Source organism: Phoxinus phoxinus (assembly GCF_949152265.1).
Source record: "Phoxinus phoxinus genome assembly, chromosome: 7".
NCBI classification, from domain to species: Eukaryota; Metazoa; Chordata; class Actinopteri; order Cypriniformes; family Leuciscidae; genus Phoxinus; species Phoxinus phoxinus.
Window position 1 is genome coordinate 17,337,494 of NC_136882.1, and position 14,769 is coordinate 17,352,262.

Sequence of the window (14,769 nt, forward strand, 5' to 3'; positions counted from 1 at the left end):
GTATGCATTCCAGTGAGTATCTTTGTCCCCAACAAAATTTGATTAAAAGGCTCATGTAGGTAAATAACAGAATACATTTGTTCCCATGAGGGGATGTAGCTCAGTGGTAGAGCGCATGCTTCGCATGTATGAGGTCCTGGGTTCAATCCCCAGCATCTCCAAACAATGTGGATCTTTCCGATACTTTCTTAAACCTCAGAACCTGATGTATGCATTCCAGTGAGTATCTTTGTCCCCAACAAAATTTGATTAAAAGGCTCATTTAGGTAAATAACAGAATACATTTGTTCCCATGAGGGGATGTAGCTCAGTGGTAGACCGCATGCTTTGCATGTATGAGGTCCTGGGTTCAATCCCCAGCATCTCCAAACAAAGTGGATTTTTCCCATGCTTGCTTCTTAAATCTCAGAACCGTATATGTATGCATTCCAGTGTTTAACTTTGTCCCCAACAAATTTTGATTTAAAGGCACATGTAGGTAAATAACAGAACACATTTTTTTTCCATTAGGGGATGTAGCTCAGTGGTAGAGCGCATGCTTCGCATGTATGAGGTCCTGGGTTCAATCCCCACCATCTCCAAACAATGTGGATCTTTCCAATACTTTCCTAAACCTCAGAACCATATGTATGCATTCCAGTGAGTATCTTTGTCCCCAACAAATTTTGATTAAAAGGCACATGTAGGTAAATAACAGAATACATTTGTTCCCATGAGGGGATGCAGCTCAGTGGTAGAGCGCATGCTTTGCATGTATGAGGTCCTGGGTTCAATCCCCAGCATCTCCAGACAATGTGGATCTTTCCAATATTTTCCTAAACCTCAGAACCGTATGTATGCATTCCAGTGAGTATCTTTGTCCCCAACAAATTTTTATTTAACGGCACATGTAGGTAAATAACAGAATACATTTTGTTTCCATGAGGGGATGTAGCTCAGTGGTAGAGCGCATGCTTCGCATGTATGAGGTCCTGGGTTCAATCCCCAGCATCTCCAAACAATGTGGATTTTTCCAATGCTTGCTTCTTAAATCTCAGAACCGTAAATGTATGCATTCCAGTGTTTAACTTTGTCCCCAACAAATTTTGATTAAAAGGCACATGTAGGTAAATAACAGAATACATTTGTTCCCATGAGGGGATGCAGCTCAGTGGTAGAGCGCATGCTTCACATGTATGAGGTCCTGGGTTCAATCCCCAGCATCTCCAAACAATGTGGATTTTTCCAATGCTTGCTTCTTAAATCTCAGAACCGTAAATGTATGCATTCCAGTGTTTAACTTTGTCCCCAACAAATTTTGATTTAAAGGCACATGTAGGTAAATAACAGAACACATTTATATTCATAAGGGGATGTAGCTCAGTGGTAGAGCGCATGCTTCGCATGTATGAGGTCCTGGGTTCAATCCCCAGCATCTCCAAACAATGTGGATCTTTCCAATACTTTCCTAAACCTCAGAACCATATGTATGCATTCCAGTGAGTAGGGGTGTGCGATATTACGATTTTTGATCGTGGACGATTAAAATGTCTCCACGATCTGCTTTTGAAGAAATATCGTAGGATCGTGCATTTTATCAGTTTGCATTTCTGGCGCCTCCGTCTCAACATGCTGTACAGCGCGACGTAAATCCACATGAAATGCAGAGGAACGGGACACTGTAGTTCATAAAAATTAATTATTTGCATGTGCTTTAAAGCCTTGCCGGTTAAACATGCCATTCGCTGCTGATGGGCTGTTCTAACGGGCGCTTTTCTGAAACACCCGAGGCGCACATGCACTAAAAGCCTGTCTAACAGCGTCTGATTACTGGGCTAAGTTATATTTCGAGTCTTATTGCGCTAATACTGTCAAATACACACAAGGTTTACATAAACAAAGTTGGTTATGTCTAAAGTGAAAGAACAATAGAAAAAATTAAGAAAAAAATCTGCTTGTCAAATGCGTGTTGACTCGTTGCGCGCAGATCTTAAAGTGACAGTAGCCCTAATAGTAAACATGCAGCCGCTTGTCCTTAAAGGGACAGTTACCCAAAAATAAAAATTCTGTCATTATTTACTCACTCTCTAATGTTGTTCCAAACCTGTATTAATTTCTTTCTTGTGCTGAACACAAAAGAAGATATTTTGAGGAGTGTGGCTAACCGGGCAGTTGCTGGTCCCCGACTACCATAGTGGGAAAAAACTATTATGGAAGTCTCTGGGGTACATCACCTGTTTGGTTACCCACATTCTTCCAAATAACTTTTATTTTCAACAGAAGAGGGAGACTTATTCGGGTTTAAAACGGCTTGAGAGAATTTAAATCTTTGGAGAACTATGCTTGTTAATAAAACAACAAAATACAAAGAGCATCTCACTCACTCTTGAGTGAGAACTTTAATAGTAGCTTTAATAAGAATCCATGTAAAATGTATACAGTGAAGTCTATGTTGTGTTTTTTTTTTTCATATTTGTTCATTTAATTACTTTCTTCAATGCTGTTAAATTTTGATTTAAAGGCATATGTAGGTAAATAACAGAACACATTTATATCCATAAGGGGATGTAGCTCAGTGGTAGAGCGCATGCTTTGCATGTATGCATGGGCGCCGTATAGGGGGGAAAAGTTAGGACGATTCCAAGGGCCCCTGACTGACAGGGGCCCCAACAAATACGTAAAAAGTAATTAAATTTTTTTATTATATTATACACTATATAAACCATCATCATTGAGTATATTTCAAATAATAATAAAATTAATGATGTCTTTGATTGTACTTATTTTGGCAATAACAGTTAAATATCCCCATTGACCAAAAAGTAAACATCCACCCCCCTGTATCTGCATGAAATGGTTTGGTCCTGCCTTAGCGCACTCATCAGCCGCGTTTCTATTACAGATTTGCGCAGAACTTTTGCGATTTATTTTCTAAATATCGATACAAAAGTATTGCGAAATGACGCCGTTTCGATTAACCGATGTTATGCGACTAAAACTTAATTTTCCTCTCGCGAATAGTCATTTAAAAAATCATGGCAACGGACGTTGGTAGGTTTATATATATCCCAGCCACCGCACTAGACATTATTATTATTAATGGAAGGAGACGTAGGCGTGTTATTCAAGCATCAATGGCAAGGAAAGACTCTTATACTGTGAGCGGGAGATATGAGCAGTTTCTGGGTGTTTCTTCCTCATTTCTGCTTCGAGGTCTTGATTGTGGCATTTCTTTGAGGTTTAGAATCCAGTATTCCTGTAATTCGTTAACAGATTGACACCCTTTCTTTTGTCTTTCCTCTCTCTATTTTCTCTCTTTCGTTTTTTTGAAAACCAGATTTTCTTTTACTATGCAACTTTGTGGTTTCTGGTGTTTCTGGCAACTAAACACCGTCATCCGTGTTTCAATTACCCTTCGAATTGCGCAAATTGAAATGAGGTGTTTTTTCAGGCAATTTTGAAAAATTAATATTTCGCAAAACTGCAATGGAAACGTTTTTTGCGCATTTACACTCACATGATGTAGATGATGCGGTGTGTTCGAACAGAATACGAGACGAGTTGTTTATTAAATTCATAAGACAAAAGAATTACAGGAATACTGGTGTATTTCAATTTATTTTTAGAAGCTTACACACACACACACACACACACACACTGTTTTGTAGCACTATAATAACCATGATGTGGAAATTCCGTTTTACACGTCAACTTTATTTTGTTGTTGGCATATGCAGTTAAGTTTAAAAAATTGGATGTTTTTATTCTTTGTTGTTCATTTATTTTGATTAAAAAGTTAATATATATTTTGTTTTTTTAAATCTATCATTAATTTTACAATAAAAATACATTGAGACTGTAAAGGATTGCTTTAAGGACATTTTTATGGTGGCTTTTAATCTTGCATCAAATAATGAATTGCATACTGTATGCAGACTTGCATTTACAAATCACCAGCAGTAAATATTGTGCTAGTACTAGTATTGAACTACAAGAAGCAAGACAGTTGCAAGCATTTGATTAGAGTTATGTAAAGCATCTGATGGGACAGGTATGTCCTAGAGATCTGGTGACAACAGCTGTGCAGGGGGGGCCCAATGTAATTTTTTTGTCATGGGGCCCAAAATTCCTGGCGGCACCCCTGCATGTATGAGGTCCTTGGTTCAATCCCCAGCGTCTTCAGACAATGTGGAACTTTCCTAAAACTCAGAACCGTATGTATGCATTCCAGTGAGTATCTTTGTCCCCAACAAATTTTGATTTAACGGCACATGTAGGTAAATAACAGAAAACAATTATATTCATAAGGGGATGTAGCTCAGTGGTAGAGCGCATGCTTTGCATGTATGAGGTCCTGGGTTCAATCCCCAGCATCTCTAAACAATCTGGATCTTTCCAATACTTTCTTAAAACTCAGAATCGTATGTGTCTATTCCTTGTTTAGTGAGGCCAAACAATAAATCTACTGTAGGATCTAAGAAAAATCTAATTGTGATTAAACCAGAAAATCTCAATATTAGTGAACAAAAACAATTTCTAAAGCTAGGTCTTCTAAACATTAGATCGCTTACACCTAAGGCGGTTATTGTAAATGAAATGGTCACTGATAACAGCTTCGATGTACTTTGTCTTACTGAAACCTGGCTTAAACCAAATGATTATTTCGGTCTTAATGAGTCCACTCCACCAGGATACGGTTATAAGCATGAGCCCCGTCTGATTGGTCGTGGCGGCGGTGTTGCAACAATCTATAGAGATATTCTTAATGTTACTCAGAAAACAGGCCACAGGTTTAATTAGTTTGAAGTACTTGTGCTAAATGTTACGCTCCTAGATGTAAGAAAGAAATCCCTATTATCTCTAGCCTTGGCTACTGTATATAGACCACCAGGGCCTTACGCTGATTTCCTAAAAGAGTTTGCAGATTTTCTCTCAGATCTATTAGTCAATGTCGATAAGGCAATAATTGTTGGAGATTTCAACATACACGTTGATAACACAAATGATGCGTTAGGGGCTGCGTTTACAGATTTATTAAACTCCTTTGGGGTCAAGCAAAACGTTAGTGGTCCCACTCATCGTCTTAATCATACTCATCATAATCATAAGATTTAATTATATCATATGGAACCGATCCAACCGATATAGATATTATACCGCAAAGTGATGATGTCACTGATCATTACATGGTAACTTGCATACTACGTACGGCTGAAATGTGTCATGTTGCGCCGCGTTATCGACCAGGCAGAACAATCCTTCCAACTACTATAGATAGATTCTTGAATAGCTTACCTGATCTATCTCAGCTTCTCAGTGAACCCAAACAAACAGATGAACTAGAGGAAATGACTAGCAGTATGAGCACCATTTTCTCTAGTACATTAGAAATTGTTGCACCAATTAGATTAAAAAAGGTTAGAGAGAAAACTAAAGCACCATGGTACAACAGTGCTACGCATGTTATCAAGAGAGAAACTCGTAACTTAGAGCGCAAATGTAAACAAACAAATTTAGAGGTCTTTAGAATTGCGTGGAAAGACAGTATGTCACGTTATAAAAAGGCTCTAAAAGCAGCCAGGGCTGAGCATCTCCGCAAACTAATAGAAAATAACCAAAACAATCCAAGGTTTTTATTTAACACTGTGGCTAGATTAACAAATAAACAGACATCACCTGAACAAAATATTCCGTTACATTTTAATAGTAATGATTTCATGAATTTCTTCACTGAGAAAATAGAAAGCATCAGAAACACAATTGTAAATGTACAATCTTTGACAGCGTCTTGTGATTCAGCCTCAATTATCGCCCCTCAAGAACAACTACAGCGCTTTACAACTATAGGACAGGAAGAGCTAAATAAACTTATCACTGCATCTAAACCAACAACATGTTTATTAGATCCAGTACCCACTAAACTACTGAAAGAAGTGTTACCTGTAGTGGAAGAGCCTCTTCTCAATATTATTAACTCGTCTCTATCTTTAGGACATGTTCCAAAAACATTCAAGCTGGCAGTTATAAAACCTCTTATTAAGAAACCACAATTAGATCCAAATAACCTAGCAAATTACAGACCCATTTCAAATCTTCCATTTATGTCTAAAATACTAGAAAAAGTTGTGTCCGCTCAACTGTGCTCTTTCTTGCAAGAAAACGATATCTATGAAAAGTTTAAGTCAGGATTCAGGCCACATCATAGCACAGAAACTGCGCTGGTTAAAATTACAAATGATTTACTTTTAGCTTCTGACCAAGGCTGTATCTCAATACTAGTTTTACTCGATCTTAGTGCTGCGTTTGACACTATAGATCATAAAATACTCTTAGATCGACTTCAAAATTACACTGGTGTTCAGGGACAGGCATTAAGCTGGTTAAGATCGTACCTATCAGACCGTTACCATTTTGTCCATTTAAATGGGGAAAAATCAAAGATAACGTCAGTAAATTATGGAGTGCCGCAGGGATCTGTATTAGGCCCCCTGCTATTCTCAATTTATGTGCTGCCACTTGGTAATATTATAAGAAAACATGGAATAAGTTTCCACTGTTATGCTGATGACACTCAATTATATATTTCATCAAGACCAGATGATAACACTAAATTATCTGAAATGACAGAGTGTGTTAAAGATATAAAATATTGGATGACGTGTAATTTTCTTCTATTAAATTCAGATAAAACGGAGGTATTACTGATTGGTCCAAAAAACTGCCCACAAAACCTCTTACAATACAACCTTAATCTAGATGGACGTCCTGTTACTTTATTCTCTACAGTAAAAGACCTGGGTGTTATACTAGACCGCAACTTGTCTTTTGAAAATCATATTTCAAATGTCACAAGAACAGTCTTTTTCCACCTTAGAAACATTGCTAAGCTACGTAACATGCTCTCAGTTTCTGATGCAGAAAAGTTAGTTCATGCATTCATGACCTCGAGACTAGATTACTGTAATGCTTTATTAGCTGGTTGTCCTGCATCCTCCATAAACAAGCTACAGTTAGTCCAAAATGCAGCTGCTAGAGTTCTTACTAGGTCAAGAAAATATGATCATATAACACCAATTTTATCATCTCTACACTGGTTACCTATTAAGTTCCGTATCAATTACAAAGTATTGTTACTGACTTATAAAGCCCTAAATGGTTTAGCTCCTGTGTATTTAACCGTTTAATCCCAATTTTTTTCTTGCAATTTGAATACATGCATTTTACTCCTTAGACCTCCCTAACTGTTACGTTCCACGTGGGGTTTGTTTTTATTCAGTCTAGAGACTAGCGGCACGCTAGTATGATTTGCACGTGTGAATGATTGATGCTCATTATCTTCTCTCTGTGTTTTAGTCTTCACTCTGCTGTGATTGGCCTAGCAGTACGTCACTCATCATTCCATCATTAGGGGCGGCGTCTGGGAACCAATCAGGACGTAGATGCGATGACTTCAAAAGAACGACCTGTTCATTCATGCTCTCTCTCTCTCTCAGCGTGTTAAGCGCCCTGTTCACCGTCGCCATTTTTGATCACGATTAGCTTGTTGTTTTTAAACTGAGAACTATGTAAAGACCTGTTCGATATCCTCGTGAGAGATGCACGTGTCGCTCTGTTTGTCTGTTCCTTGGAACTCGTCCAGTATACTTTTGAGATAGCGAAATTTAGAACTGTGTGTTCAAGTTCAACGCTACGAGGTTGCCTACAAACTGCTCTTTTGGTAAGAGAATGTCAGGTTAGTATGCCGCGGTATACATAACGCCCGTAGTGGTAACTTGTTAGACACACTAGGTTAGGAGTGAGCGCCACTCCCTGTATGTTTTGTTATTTAGCTAGTTTATGTAGGTGCCCGCATGCACTGAAGATCTCGGTTTTCTTTTCACATCTTTCTTTGGTCAGGGTTAGGATTAGCGTAAGGATTGTTTTGTTATACTCATTTCTTTTCTTTGGCGCCACTTTATGTTCTCTTACCAACTATTTATTTCTATTGTTTTATCTCAGAGATTGTACATAGCGCACGGCATGTCACATTAATGAGCTGGATTTAGTGGCTTCGGCTTTTTGTAATAAATTCCAGTTTTACTTCTCATCAAATCGAGTGTGTCATGTGTTTATTCCACCCTACTCAGACAGCAGCAGTAGGTTCAAAATAAGTGTTACGAAATACCTTCTAGACATTTAAAAGTTCGTAACACTAACACACAAACTTTATGCCCTTTTTGATTTTATGTTGGTTAAGTTAGTGAAATATTAGGTTTTATACTCGGTCACAATAGTGACCGGTGGGAAACACCATAGTCAGAATTCATACAAATTCTTCAATTAGGCCTATTTACGCAACACATTCCAAGACATCCATAACCTCGCTTTGCCATTTCATGAAGGAGGTTTAGTGAGATGAAAAGGTTGTCATGGACAGAGTTACACCCTGGATGAACTTCCGCCTGTTCGGCTAGACCTCTATGGGCAAGAGTAGACCAAAGACTACACTTGGGCCCTGCCTATAGGCCAGTTTCAGGGAGATGTGTGTGCACTCGTTCAGTGCACTGAAGATGGGCCGTACGTCTAGAAGGTCCAACACATCTGATAGTTTTAAACTGTGTAATAATAAACAATTGATAACTAGGATTAACAGCCAAAACCTGTGTTTTCAACTGAAACACTGTGTTATACTACCGGTCACAATTGTGACCGTTAACAAATTTACATGTCTTACGAGCAAAATATATATGCAGGAGTATAATTCTCAAAATATATCAGTAGTAGACCCTTTAAAGAATATATGTACAAAATTTGATAGTTCTATCTGTTAATTAAGGTGTTTTATATACTACTTTTTGTAGTAGTGTGAGGAAGACATCTTCTTCTAGATGTGCAAGCAGGAAATACACTGATCTAGTCATGTGACCTTTCACACCAGTCACATGACATTTATATATTTTATTCAAAACAATCTATTTTTTCTTTTAAAAGTTGAATTACTTGCCCAAAGCCAATAACAACACTTTTAGAGCTTCCAGAAATAAGAAAAAATATGCGGTCACAATCTTCTATCAAAGATCTTCTATCGCCATATAATCCATCGCGCTCTTTAAGATCGCTAAATTCGAGGCTTCTGGTCGTACCTAGGATAACTAAGTCCACTAAAGGAGGGAGGGCGTTTTCACATCTAGCTCCTAAACTCTGGAATAGCCTTCCTGATATTGTCCGAGGTTCAGACTCACTCTCCCAGTTTAAAACTAGATTAAAGACGCATCTCTTTAGCCAAGCATTCACATGATGCATCTCATACCTTTTATACTACAGTTAAATCAGATCAAATGCATTCATATTATGAACAGCAGCTACGCTAATTATTTCCCATCTGCCTTTTTTTGTTGTTATCTCGGGACGCCTGTCCCGAGATAACTCAAATAGAGTTCGTCAGCTCCAGTTATGTATCCAGCCTCTCATGGAGACTTCAGATGCCCCAACGCCTGTGATGAGACGACTCGACGCCTGTGAAGAGACGACCCAACGCCGGCGATATGTTATGCCCTAAATTTTATGATTAACTAACTGTATTTTTGTATGTATATTTTTGAAATGCATTTTCTGTAAAGCTGCTTTGAAACAATATGTATTGTGAAAAGCGCTATACAAATAAACTTGAATTGACTTGAATTGAATAAGGGGATGTAGCTCAGTGGTAGAGCGCATGCTTTGCATGTATGAGGTCCTGGGTTCAATCCTCATCATCTCCAAACAATGTGGATCTTTCCAATACTTTCTTAAACCTCAGAACCGTATGTATGTATTCAAGTGTTTAACATTGTCACCAACAAATTTTGATTAAAAGGCACATGCAGGTAAATGACAGAACACAATTCTATCCATAAGGGGATGTAGGTCAATGGTAGAGCGCATGCTTCGCATGTATGAGGTCCTGGGTTCAATCCCCAGCATCTCCAAACAATGTGGATCTTTCCAATACTCTCTTTGCTTGCTTCTTAAATCTCAGAACTGTATATGTATGCATTCCAGTATTTAACTTTGTCCCCAACAAATTTTGATTTAAAGGCACATGTATGTAAATAACAGAACACATTTCTATTTATAAGTGGATGTAGCTCAGTGGTAGAGCACATGCTTTGCATGTATGAGGTCCTGGGTTCAATCCCCAGCATCTCCAAACAATGTGGATCTTTCCAATACTCTCTTTGCTTGCTCCTTAAATCTCAGAACCGTATATGCATTCCAGTATTTAACTTTGTCCCCAACAAATTTTGATTTAAAGGTACATGTAGGTAAATAACAGAACACATTTATATTCATAAGGGGATGTAGCTCATTGGTAGAGCGCATGCTTCGCATGTATGAGGTTCTGGGTTCCATCCTCAGCATCTCCAAACAATGTGGATCTTTCCAATGGTCTCAAATGCAGCACTAAGATCGAGTAACACAAATGGAGAGATACAACCACGAACGGATGATAAGAGCAAATAATTTGTGACTCTAACGAGAGCTGTCTCGGTACTATGGTACGGTCTAAATCCGGACTGAAAATCCTTGCAGATATAATTTCTTTCAAGAAAGGAACACAGTTGTGAGGATACTGCTTTTTCTAATATCTTTGACAGAAAAGGCAGATTCGAGATCGGCCTGTAATTGGCTAATTTTGTAGGATCAAGTTGTGTTTTTTTAACAAGCTGTTTAATCATAGCTAGCTTAATTGTTTTGGTACGTATCCTAGAGACAAAGATGAATTAATGATATTAAGAAGAGGATCTATGACATCTGGAATCATCTCGTTCAGTAGCTTAGTCGGTATAGGGTCTAACATACAAGTTGTCGATTTAGATGATTTGACGAGTTTGCTAAATTCTTCCTCTCCTATAGCAACAAATTAATCAGATTTTCCCTCAGGGAGACTACAATGCACTCCCTGATGCGATACTGTAGTAGACGGTTGCATAGTTGCATATTTAATTATCGATATTAGAAGTGAAGAAGTTCATAAAGTCATTACTGCTGTGTTGCTTGGAAACTTCTGGGCTTGAAGCTTTCTTTTTCGTTAGTTTAGCCACTGTTTTAAATAAATACCTAGGATTATGTTTATTTTCTTCTAATAGGGTTGAAAAATAAGCAGATCTAGCAGCTTTTAAAGCCTCTCTGTAAGCAATCGAGCTCTCCTTCCATGAAATCCGAAATACCTCTAGTTTTGTTTTCTTCCAGTTGCGCTCCATTTTTCTGGCTGCTCTCTTAAGGGCCTGAGTGTGCTCGTTGTGCCACGGCGTTGTACTATGTTCTTTAATCTTCTTTAAGCGCAAGGGAGCAACTGTGTCTAAAGTGCTGGAAAAGAGAGAGTTAAAAGTTTCTGTTGCAATATCAAGTTCTTCTAAGCTATCTGGGATGCTGAGATGATGAAACTGATTAGGAAGATTATTGATAAAGCAATCTTTAGTGGCAAAAGTGATAGGTCTAACATATTTATAACACAGAGTCGGATTTGCAGCCTTGGCTAAATGTAATTTACATGCGATAATGATCTGAGATGTCATCGCTCTGCAGTATTTCAACGACATAAACATCTATTCCATGTGATAGTATTAGATCTAGAGTATGATTACGGCAATGAGTAGGTCCTGATACATGTTGTCTAACTCCAATTAAGTTTACAATGTCTTTAAATGCCAACCCCAATGCATCTTTTTCATTATCTATGTGTATATTAAAATCACCAACAATTAGTACTTTATCTGCAGCCAATACTAATTCTGATAGAAAGTCTGCAAATTCTTTTATAAAGTCTATATGGTACCCTGGTGGCCTGTATACAGTAGCCAGCAGAATTTTCAAACGTGATTTATCGTTTACACTATATGTTTTTACATTAAGCACCAACACTTCAAAAGAATTATATTTAAAACTAGATTTCTTACTGGTTTTGAAAATATTACTATAAATTACAGCAACACCTCCTCCTTTGCGTTTCAGACGAGGTTCATGTTTATAACCGTAATCTTGTGGGGTTGACTCATTTAAAGCAATGTAATCGTTTGGTTTTAGCCATGTTTCTGTCAAACACAGCACATCTAGGTTATAATCTGAAATCATATCATTAACTATTAGCGCTTTTGAAGTAAGAGAATATTCAGCAACCCAAGCTTTATCATTTGCTCATCTTTATTATATCTGTTTTTTATTTGTTGAACATCAATTACATTTTTAACCTTAGATGGGTTTGGACGTTTTTTGGATTTCCAAATTAGGGGAACAGACACAGTCTCTATATGATGATATCTAGGTGAAAGAGTCTCTATGTGATGGGATTTATCTGACCTTGGTGACGTGAGGTCGCTAGCAGACGGTCGGTTAAGCCAGTCTGTCTGCTTCCTGACCTGAGCCCCAGATTGTCATGTTTTATTTCTAAGACTATATGAGCCAAATTACTAGAGAGAAGAGCAGCACCATCCCAGGAGGGATGAATACCATCTCTTTTCAACAGGTCAGGTTTGCCCAAAAAACTTTTCCAATTGTCTATGAATTCTATATTATTTAATGGACACCACTTCAACCGCCAGCCATTGAGTGAACACAATCTATTAACTATCTCATCACTCCTGCGAACAGGAAGGGGGGCAGAGCAAATTACAGTGCTTGACATCATACTTGCGAGTTCAAACACCTCTTTGATATTAATTTTGGTGATCGAACATCATTAGTGCCGACGTGAATAATAATCTTAGAAAATTTACGTTTAGCATTAGCCAGCACTTTTAAATTTGCTTTGATGTCAGGCGCTCTGGCTCCCGGCAACCATGTGACTATGGTGGCTGGTGTCTATATTTTCACGTTCCGTGTGATCGAATCACCAATTACCAGGGCACAATCAACATAATTCTCAGTGGGTGTTCTGAGCGGGGCAAATCGATTTGTTATCGGAACGGAACAGTGGTTTTTTGATCAGCGACTAGAGCGATCCCTCACTGTCACCCATCTGCCCTGCTGCACGGGCTCTACTTCAGCCGGAACCGAATCATGTAAAGAGTTCACAAGGCTAGTCAGGTTAATCTGAGATGTTGGGTAAACTGTATTTAGTAGTATAAACAACTAGAAATTATAGTAAATGATGGTTCAAAACAAAAAGAAATACAAAGCTAATACGAGGCTTAGACGGAGCTTACAGCCTCGAAGCAAACAAACTCACAGCAGCAGTAGTCACAGCGAGGCAGACAGGAGCCGAATTCCGTCAACTAGCCTACCGGAATTCCATAACTACTAGAACGACCATAGCGGTCATTCTGACCGTTCTTTGACGTTCATATGGCCGTACTGAACATCATTTTCGTCACTTCATATCTACATTTGAACCTTCTCTTTAAGTTTTCCAATGAAGCTTTTAATTCCTGTCGTCATGTTATGATATCATCGCCCTTAAAACAAGCACAAAAGAAAGATTCCCCCGACAGGTGCTGCCTCTCTGTAAGGAAAGTTTTGCATCAAACATATTTTTTTCGCCGCACTCACCACGTGAATAGACATGTAAAAAATTTAGGAAACGTCAAAGCTTCATGCCGTTTAGTACAGCCCTGTTTGTAAATAAGTTCAATAATCAATACAAAATCTTAAAATAAATGGATCTTTAATGTTACTATATGTAGCCTAATAATAAAGATCAGGACACAAAATTTAAATTCAAATTCAAATGAATGTAAAAATTTATTTTCCAGCCTAATTGATACATATTTTCTGATTTCCTTTGTACAATAAAAACAAATCTTATTATACAATAACTTATAACATATACAATAACAAAAACACTACCTAGGGGAGCGCGGGGCACAACCTAACGCGGGGCTAAATGTAACACGGACCTTTTACGTAGTTACTCAGGGTCACGCGGGTTGTGTTTACACTCTTTTTCTCTCGCTACCAGAAGACGGTCTCCCGTGGATTTGTGAAAAGTTTTGGTAATATTTTGTGAAGATACGGGACAAAGAGTGTTTTGACACCATCTAAGTATTTTTTTTCATCATATGTATTTTTCTGTTTCTGAGTTGTGTGTGTACGTCACCAAATCTAACTTTATATTGCCTTAATCACTGTCTTGTTGGCTAAAACATGACACCATTTTGAAACATGTCAGCAACTCCTAGCAACTGTTAGCTAGGTTTAAAATATTTTTTACACAGCGGGGTTAGTTGTAGCACAGTGTTACAACTAAGCCGCCAAGTGTTCACAATATTGTAGGCTATGGGATTTGTATACTATTGATCACTTGTTTATTTATTATAATATTGCCTGTTTTCATGTAATAAACACTTTAAAATGTGATTTTAAACTTGTTTTTATTATTATTGCTGTTACTATTAACAATAATAATAATTTTGCATGCAAAACTGTTCAGCCCTTTCCTATATATTTATCCATGATATTGATCCATAACAGAAGGATGATTGGATGAGGGATGGATGTATGGATATCTATCTATAGGCCTACAGATGTACAAACAATATCAAACTATACAGATAAAATATTACTGAATTATGTGTGTTACACACAAGTGTTACAACTAACCCCTCTGTCTGTTAAAACTAACCCCACATATGGGGTAAGTTGTAACATTTGCACTTCTGTCACTTTCAGTGCAACTGTACGAAAATGGAAGGTCCTAGAAAAAAACTTTTTAAGTGTTCATTTGTAGCAGAGATGTGTAGGCCTATGTTTCTTGTGTAAAAAAAAAATATTAATCTAACCTAATTATTTTTTAAATAATTGAGCCAAAACCAAAATGCGTTAGGTTGTGCCCCG